Raw genomic sequence first — 10,521 nt, forward strand, 5'->3', positions numbered from 1 at the left:
TTAAAGATGAGCCTATGTAAAGCATGTTTGAAAGGAATGTGTATTACGGTGAGTTTGGGTAACAACTAAGTGGCCCGGAGGTCTACCTTGATGAATGTGTGGTATATCTGCTCCATCTGTCAGTTTTTCTTGCTCATATCAAGGCACAGTTTCAAATCTCAAGTGGAATACACCACATGAAATGGGGGTTATTGAACTCCTGCCATTAAAAGTTTAATAGGGTCCACTGTAATGTCTATTTGCATCTAATATGTTAATATGGTCATAAAGACATGCGAGAAGGGAAAACACAAATATCAGCTTCACTCAAGACTTTTGTAGCCCATAAAAAGTTTTTAATGGTCCATGACCATTCTTTCCTTTCATGTGGTCCACTGCTTCATTTTTAGACTTGTCTTAAAATGAATTAGAAAAATAGATGAATGGAGTAGATATAAAGAGCATACATCAAGGTGGGCCCTATGGTCAAGGACTCACTACTAAGCTTTGACTGGGACTCACCTAAACCCTATTGGTTTGGAAGTTGTTTGGTCGCACTTGACTTAAGCGAATTGGGTAATGACCCAACACCATCAACATCCCTAGTGATTGAACTCTGTGGGGGCCCCACCAAGATGAATGTCTTTATCCACGTCATCAGTCTGTTTTCTAGCTTAGTTTTGAGTAGAGTTGTACATGAGTTGAACTGAGTTGAGCTTGGCCTAGCTCGGCTTAACTTAATTAGTAGCTTAGGCCAGCTCAAGCCAAGTTTGAGCCGAGCTTGAGCTCGATCTTTCGAATTGAGTTTGTTGATGCAAAAAACCTGATACACCTTCTTCGTCACCACCTACACAAGAAAGATGTAAAGGGGATCCTGGCTAGAACTAGGGAACCTCCGATGCTTAAGTCAGTGACTGGATAAGAAAGAAGGTCTTTTTGAGGTGTTCTCTGCCTACCTTTGATCCTGGAGACGTCCTTCTTTTATAGGAGTGAGAGGTCCCGACGTGCAGGGATTCTCTTCCCAATTCTTAGGAGATTTGATTTAATTTGTTTACAGATTTCACCCGATCCCGAAATTCTCGGGATCAGAGATCCTTATACTGGATTTTCGGGATGACATTTTAGGTTTACACCGTCTCTTCCTTGCTCGGCTCGGCCTTAACTAACTCTGATAGTAAATGAGTCTCGAATGGCTGCAAGGATGGAGCTTTTTGCCTTCTGTCAGATGAAACGGAGTCGATCCGTTACTGATATCCTTTCTTAATTCGATCCGACGCTATAATCGCCATAATATGGGACGGTTTTATGGTCGGTCAAGTGACTTCTAACATTCGGGTCTTAATTGGCCCCTTTAGACATTGCTGCCTCTTAGCCGAGTCAACTTTATGCGTCTTATATATTTTTCCAATGGTTCTTGACTCTTTCAGTCTTGGTCGGGATTCATTTCCTGCGATCCGAGCTAAGTCTCTCCTTTAGGCTCCGTCTTGTCTCGATCTGACCTGTTGCCCCGGACCCTCGAGCAGTGTCAGTAGAGTTGGTCCATTCCATAACCGGGTCTCTAGACTTGTCATATTTTTCCCCAACAATAAGCCCCCTTTGTCACGCCCCGAAATCCGGCACCTGGGTATATTCGACCCCGATTCCGTACCCGTAGGCATGACTTATGTTTTGTATGTTTACATTTCATATTCCACACATATATTGGCAAAATAACTTCATTCATAAAATATAACAATCCAAAAATTTAATAATTAAATATTTATTTTAAAAAAAATGTCCATATTCCGACTATTCAAGATTATCATCAAACACATGTCATCGTAATGTTGTCATACTAAATGGTCATTATACTTATTTAGAAAATGGTAAAGAAACGAAAATAAGAAAATCTCTTTAAGCTCCTCCATGTGATCCCGATCCTGAAATTTTAAAATCCCAACAGGGTAAGCTGCGAAGCCTAGTGAGTAATCTCAATACAGGTTTCAAAATAATCTCATGTAATATGAATAAAACTGTATAAAAATACAATACATAATTGGGCAAAACAACAAATGAGGAGATTTAATAAACAAAATGTTTCAATGTAAATTCAAAGAAAAATGGATGAATGAAATCAATATATGTTATACTCCATAATAACATGTGTGGTTTATTCTTTTTAACACCAGGGCCAGTTTACACCGGTTGGCCAACACCTGTGCCAATACAACACCTAGCCTGGCAATGGGAACCTCTTGCATGACATGCTCACCCATCCAAAGGGCACTTGGTGAGGGACCCATTTGTACGTTAGCTGGTCAGACTACTACCCTACCGAACCTGACAGTGGGAACCTTTTGCAATCCTGACATGCTCACCTACTCAAAGGGTACGGTAGAGGTTCCAAAAGGTACCAATTGGGTTTCTGGGACTTTCAACCCAAGGGTCTTGATCGCCCCATCTATTTACGCTTTAGGGATTTTCAACCCAGAGGACTTGATCGCCTCACCTATTTTTTGGTGTTTCATAACTATTTTAATGATGCATGATTTTAATATTGCATAAATCAAATATTTCTAAATATCTTCAATGACTACTATTCTTCGGTCAATCCATAATACTTGATGTACATGATTTAATAACTAAAAATAAAATTTTCAATCAATGTAAATTGTATGTAGATAATTAAAATTTTACATAAAAAATAAAATAAACGTTTAACATAACCTATTAAAATACAAAAAAAATAAAAAATAAACATGCAACGTGATTTATTAAATCTTGATTAAAAAGATAAGCATGCAACATGATTTATACGATTTAAGGTCTATATAAAAAATATATATAAACTCAAGATTTTGCAATAACTTTTAACAAAACAAAATCTAAATGCAAATAAATAAATTTTTTTTTTTATAGATAGGATTAACAATAAGACTATAAAACTTCAATGAAATCATATTAAAGTAATGACAACAAAAATAATAATTTAAACAACATTTTAAGAAGCAAGGTAAGTAATTACGTCAAATTAAAAAGTACATCCAAGATAGCAATTTTGTATTATAAGTACAATTGAATTAACAAATAAAATGAATTAAATTAAATTATATAAAGTTTCCATAAATATCAAGTGAGAGAAAACTCACCTTTTTCTTAAATGTATTTTCTTTTCTTTTCTTTTTTTTCTTTTTTTTTCTTCCTCTCTCTTCCTTTTTCTCTCTTCTTTTCTTTCTTCCTTTTTCTCTCTCTTCTTTCTCTCCCTCTCTTTCCAACGTGAATGTCCAGCAATACCTTTTTTTTTTCTTTCTCTCTCTCCTCTCTCTTCTCACGTCACACCACATCCCACTTCTCTTCCTTTGCTCCTTATTTATAAGGATAACATCTCACGTGTGCTATTAATGTCTTTTAAAATTTCAGTTTTCTTTCGTTTTTTCTTTCTTTCTTTCTTTCTTTCTTTTGGTTTACACCACGTGCACAAATCTAAATACTTCACATGCATTTATGCTTCCGTTTTTCAATTCTTTTCATAACGTTTCTTTTTTTTTTCTTTTGCAACGTGGGTTGGTTAAATGCACACATTCACCATGCATCTTATGTGCACCACATGCATGTGCCACATGTATGTGTAAGCTATGATGCATGCATGGCTACTTGTGTGTACGTGAGAGGTATGTATGTGATGTGTTTGGTGTATTTGTGAAGTATTCATTGGTGCATAAGTGTATGATGTAGATGGATGGACGGATTAATGTATGCATAAATGGACGGATAGATATATGCAAATGAGTTATTGTACGATCGATGGCTAGACACCAAGGTATAGTTGTGGATGGATGGGTAGGATTGTGGGTGGCCATATGACAGATATTATGGATGGTCAGTTCAGATGCAAAGGCAAGTGTTCCAATGATTTTCAACTATGGGTGGTTAGATGGTTGTATCGTTGGGTGGATGGTTTAAAGTACAAGAGTTTGTTGTGTGATGTACAGGGTGAAATAATATATATAAGTGTACACACATTCTTTTAAAATATAAAATTGGAACTAACTTTCTAAGCCTAGATCACCATTGATTTGTGGGTCTAATTGTCTCGTAAGAGATATTTTCTCAGAACCGACTGATAAGAGCGTTGGGCATAACAAGATCTTCATGATGAACCATTAATGTTAGTTTTTTTAGATAGACCACTTGAGAGTTATGATCCATATTTGCAATGGATGGTGAGATAATGGATCTAATTGTAGAAAATAAGGGATTTTGGTTTAAATTAGGTGAATAGGTCTTGGTATAAGTTCGGATATAAATGGGCATGTGCAAATATGGTTTTAAGAATAGTTTATGTGCATGGACATCTACACTCTTAGATGTTTTAGATCGATGATGGACCTCGTATTTTGAAGATTTAACTTAAATGAACGAATTCCCAGTTAAGGGTTTTTAAGCGCTACGTAATGATGAATTCAATTTTGTAATTGGGTCACTGAACATGGGTGATCTCTACCGTCAGATTTTAATAAGTACCCACTTGATGGACATTTTTGGAAAAAAAAAATAGATGATTGGAATTCTCATATAGCCATTTACAAAATGTCCAGACGGTTTTCTTTTGACAGGGCCTCTAGAAAGTACTTTTTGAGAAAGGTCTGTACATGTGGGTATTTATCCTAGGATTACTTGACGCCTAAATTGATTGAGTTGTAGTTGTTAGAATCTTAATTCATTGGTATGATTTCTATAGAAAAATATAAGAATCATAATAGTTATGTCGAACTATTTGTTCGGGTCCCAAAAATGGGTGGATCTGATCATATGACGTTTTGTTTGGTATGATAGAGATGTCCAAAAATCCTATAGATGGAATGTAATATATATCTAGTGATTTCAAGGTAAATGTACGGAGGGTTTTATGATCGGATAAAATATTTAAAAGATATATGTCGTTTTTAACATATACCATTTGAATCATAATTATGGTATTGGTCCTATGATATGTATGATCACGTTTAATGAAATCTAACCTGATAAGAATCTTAGTTATGAAAATTATATCATAATCTGAAAGTTAGGAATTCGGTTAAGTGGACTTATGCAATTGTGGCCCTTGATTTATATAATAAAATATTTAGAATTTAAGATTGAAAAAAAAATAAACAGGTGGTTAGGTTCCTTAAAATATGAATAAGTAAGTGTACGGATAGTTTATCAATTGAATGAGTGGTTAAAAAGTTATAAGGGATATATGACAATATGATGTAGGGTTCACCCAAGGAAAGTGTTATCCTATCATAGTTACTAGTATCAAGTTTTAATATTTATAGGAGAATTCTTTTAAAAAATGAACAACCAAATAAATAAATAAATAAATTATACCACCAAAATTTACTTGGGATATTACACCCTTACTCCTTGTGTCAATTGTGTTGACGCTGAGGAGTAACAAATCTCTAAGTCGGTTTGCACTGGAGACCGGGGTTATAATGGAGCATTTAATACTCTTTAGCTCGTCCTTAATGCGCATCGGTCCGTTGCTCGAGGTCGCACGAGCGAACAGCTGTCAGAGCATTTTTCACACTTATTAGCGCTGAACGCTTGGTGAGGGTGATGATGGCTTCAGTCGGCATGCTACACGTGTCGGGCGGAGGAGTCGAAACAAGAGTCGATTCGACTCCTCCTTAAATGCCTCTGCCACGTGGCAAGGCTATAAAAGGAGGAGCGGGACACCTCTTTCCCATTTTCACGCGTTAGCTCCTTCTCCCGATTCCTCTTCTTCTCTGTCGCCATTTTTCCCATTGTTTTCATCTTCCTTTTCCTTTTTGCTTCCCCGTCTGTGTGTTTTTCACCTCTTTGGTGGGTTTTCTCTTCCTCCCTTTCCTTTTCAATCTTAATGACAATGCATTCTTCAAGTCCCGGGAGGAGATTTTCGGTGATGAGGACGAAACAAGACATCTCTGGAATGTCTCCGAATCACCCATATTGTTGATGGAGATGGCGATTGGCGCTAACAAAGCCTTCCAGTTCTCTGAAAGAGTGTCTAGGACTTTAGTGGAACATCCTGCTTCGGTAGGCCCTTCTCACGGAGAGGCGTCTCTGGTGGCTGCCCCAGGCAGACCTAACCCTCCCGATTTACCTAGGGAGGAACTGGAAGAAGAGGATGAAGAGATTAAGGGGGCCAGTGAGTCGGTTCCTCTTAGAAGATCGGCATGGGCCGTTGAATCGGCAGACGAGGAAGGGGAGGCTGCGGAGGGAGGGGAGGCTAGAGACGAACAGAGGGGTTTGGTCCCTTCAGTCTTAATTGAGGCGGACTTGAACAGAATTCGAGTTGGGTACCATGTCCCTAACTCAGTTATTCTTCGTCTCCCCCTCCCGAGTGAATTACCCGACCATCCTCCTGCTGGGATGGTCACGATTTTTCAAGTCGCTATGTAATATGGCTTACATCTGCCCATTCAATCCGTTGCTCGAGATTTTCTTTCCCAACTCCAAATTGCTCCCGGGCAGATAGTTTCGAACGGGTGGAGGAACTTGTTCGGATGCTCAGTATTGTGGGCTGAGATAGAGCAGCCTCCATTGACTATCGATGAGTTTCTTTATCTGTATCAAGTACGACTAAACCCTCAACAGGCCGACTGGTACTTCTTGTGCGCTTGGCGGAATAAGGGCAGTCCGTTAATAACCGACCCTCTTACCTCCAACAAGCACAGGAGAGAGAGGTGGTTCTGGGCGTGCGGTCGCTGGGAGACTGTCGAGCATGGGCTCTTCGAACATTGTGTTCCTCGAGCGTTCTCTGAAGCAGGTGACTCGACGTTTCCTTCCTGTCTTTTCTTGCTATGATACTTTCGAGTCTGACTGAACGTGTTTTACAGATATCCCCAAGAAAAAGCCGAAGCTAGAAGTCGGTGCTATAACTCGGATCAAGGATTTGAAGGCGCTAAGTCCAGAGGATCGGTCTTGGAAGATGCTTCTTCAGCCAGAGCATCTTCTTCTCTCAGGCTTAGACTCGACCGTGATAGGTATTCGCTGGTTGTTCTGACACATTCTTCCTGGATTTAACTCTATGCTTTGTCTGATAAAGAGATGGCTGAAGCTCAGCCCCTTCTGAAACCAGCTTTCAAGATGAAGGCTCCTCCGAGGTTGGCGTTTCTATCAGAGACTCAGCCTTCGAAGAAGCTGAAGATGACTCCAAAGGCTAAGGGGCCATCCGCCCTGGTCGCCTCTGCCGTGGTCATCCTGACTGTGGTCATACTCTCTGAACCAGAAGAGAGGGCGGAAGAAGTGGGCGCGGTTCCTGTCGAGTCTCAGGTGGCTCCTGATCCAAGACCCGTTGCAGAGTGGGTCTCGGAACTGAGAGAGGAGCAGAGAGGGGAGACCTCGAGGGAGGAGATGACTCAACAGGAGCCTTCACCACTTCAGCGGGACGTGTCGGCCATGGTCCCTTGGGCCATCTCTCATGGGGGAGAGACGGATTATGCTGGCCTTTGTAGCTCCTCCTCGAGGCGGGTTCTTACTTACGCGGCAAAGGTGCTGCTGGAGGTAAGGTCTTTGATCTTTGCTGTCTTAAGTAGTTCACCACTCGTCTCAGCGACTTAGTTCTGACCTCAAGTTTTCTTTTTGCAGTTTGCCCCTTGCGTGCTTAGGGGTAGCTCGGATCTTGCTGATGCTGAGAAGCGAGTCACTTAGCTGGAGGAGCAGCTTGAAGGCACTATGACTCGGGTCAGCTTGCTGTCGGGCGACTTGGGTCTTGCCAGAAAAGCTACTGAGGATGCCAAGGCCGAGTGTGCCCGCGCGGCCTTGCTACTGAAAGAGGCTCAGGAGGAGAGTCGGCGAGCCCGTCAAGCTCATGTCTCTTATAGGGATAATCTAGCCCGAGTCAAGGCTGAGGCCAGAGCAGCCATTGAGCAGGCCAAAGATGAGGCCAAGGACCAAGCCATAAAGGCCTTTCTTGAGTCCCAAGAGTTTTCGGATAAGATGGATCGCTTATATCAGGAGGGGTACACAGCTTGTATCCAGCTGATGAAGCAATCTTTTCCCGACCTTGATCTCTCAGGATTCGAAGAAGGTGCTTCTAGGTCTGAAGGTCCATAGGTCGAGGCTGCTGGGTCTATTGATGCTGCGGCTGGTATCGAGGTCAAGTTCGAGGCAGCTCCAGAGGTTGCACCAAGTGGTGGTAGTAGCTGAGTCTGAGCCACCTCCTGAGTTAGCTCCTGATGAACCTTGGAGCTTGATTTTTTGGTACTTACACCAGCATTTTAAGCAGACCAAGCTTCAGGGCAGGCTCGAGAGTATCTACAGCCGAGGAAGAAGCTCGCATGTCACGACCAACCTTTCTTTTACCTTTAACCATTTTACTCCATCAATGTAATGCCGAAGCAAGATGTAACTCGGTGTAACAAACACACAGATAAATGAATATACTTGGTTTTCTTTATTCATGTGACTCAGTTTACATTTTTTTAAGTCTTCACAAACGCTTCACTCGGTCGACCTAAGGGTAGTAGATTTTTAGATGCTCGGCATTCCATGGATGAGGTAGTAATTGCCCGGTTAGGTTTTCCAATCGGTCTGTTCCTGGTCGGATGGTGTTTGAGATGACATAAGGTCCTTCCCAATTGGGTCCCAGTGTGCCTGCGCCAACTTCCTTGGTATGAAGAACGTTTTTCGGAAGACCAAGTCCCCGACTCGAAAACGCCTGACCTTGACTCGGGCATTGTAGAACCGAGCTACTTGTTGTTGTCGAGTCACCATTCGTAGCCGAGCTCTCTCCCTTTGTTTGTCCACAAGATCAAGTCTGAGGGCTAAGAGTTCTTCATTATCCTCTTCATTAAACGAACTGACTCGGGCTGAAGGTAACCCGATCTCGACTGGGGTGATGACTTTCGAGCCATAAACAAGGGAGAAAGGTGTTTCTCCTGTAGCGTTCGAGCCATGGCTCGGTATGCCTACAGTATCTTCGAGAGTTCTTCAGCCCATGCTCCTTTGGCTCGGTCGAGCTTGGTTCGGAGATACTTTTGATGATCTTATTGACCGCCTCGACCTGTCTGTTCGTCTGAGGATAATGGGGCAATGAGTATACATTTCTGATCCTAAGATTATTTCACATCTCTCGATAGCTCCTATTGTCGAATTGCTTCCCATTGTCAGTAATAATAGTCCGGGGTATCCCGAACCGACAGACAATGTTTTTCCATACAAAGTCCGTGATCTTCTGTTCGGTTATCTTCGCCAATGGCTCTGCCTTGGCCTACTTTATGAAGTAGCCCACTGCTACGATAGCAAACTTGGTTTAGCCTTTTCCCATAGGTAGTGGTCCAATAATGTCGATTCCCCACTGCGCGAAGGGCCAAGGGCCGTTCATAGGATTTAGTTCCTCAAGAGGCTGTCTCGGAATGGCCGCGAATCACTGGCATTTGTCGCATCTCTGGACGAGTTTACAAGCGTCGTGTTGGATAGTCGGCCAGTAGTATCCTTGACATAAGACCTTGTGTGCGAGTGATCGCCCTCCTGAGTGGTTTCCACATATCCCTTCGTGGATCTCTCGTAGTATGTAGTTGGCTTCATCGGGATTTAAGCATCGTAATAAAGAAGTATAGAAATCTTTTTTATATAGCATCTCGTTAAGAATGGTGTAGTTGGATGATCGGATCTTCAATCGTTGAGCCTCGGCACGATTTTCGGGCAACTCTCCATTGTCGAGATATCAGACGATCGGGTCGAGCCAAGTAGGTTCCGAATCAATTGTGTGTACTGTCGAGCTAACCAGGTCAGAGATACTCGGCTTAATGACGTATTCGATTGGAACGGACCTGGGTATGTTGTCTTCGTCAACAGAAGCAAGTTTTGCTAGTAGATCGGCTTTGGTATTTTTTGGCCGAGGGATCCGAGTAACCACACACTATTGAAATCCATCGATTAACTCTTTGACTTTCTCCATGTATGCTTTTAATTGTTCTTTACGTGTTTGATACACACCGGTGACTTGATTGACGACCAATTGTGAATCGCTGAAGACGTTGAGATGAGTAACACCCAAACTGCTTGCGAGTCGAAGGCCGAGCAATAAAGCTTCATATTCCGCTGTATTGTTCGAGGCTTGAAATCCAAGTCTTAAGGCATACTGCATGTAGGTTTGATCAGAAGTTTTCAGGACGACTCTTACCCTGTTTGCCTTAGAGTTGGAGGAGCCGTTGACATACAACTTCCAGGGGATTGGGTCGGGCACTGATTCGGGAGAAGAGGTTGTCGATTCCTCAATAGGCTCAGTAGCATGCTCAGTCATTGGATCGACACTTCAGTAATGAAGTTGGCCATGACTTGCCCTTTGATTGCTACTCTCGGCTTGTATTGAATGTCGAATTCGCTGAGTTCGATCGCCCACTTTGTAAGTCGAATGGATGCTTCGGGCTTTTGAAGAATCTAGCGTAGTGGGAGGTCGGTCATAACGACAATGGTATGAGCTTGAAAGTATGGCCGAAGCCACCACGAAGAGATTACCAAGACTAAGGCCACCTTTTCTAGATACAGATATCTTGTCTCTGCCTGTAATAGTGCTTTGCTGACGTAATA

The sequence above is a fragment of the Magnolia sinica genome, chromosome 5, assembly GCF_029962835.1.
Source record: "Magnolia sinica isolate HGM2019 chromosome 5, MsV1, whole genome shotgun sequence".
Classification (NCBI taxonomy): Eukaryota; Viridiplantae; Streptophyta; class Magnoliopsida; order Magnoliales; family Magnoliaceae; genus Magnolia; species Magnolia sinica.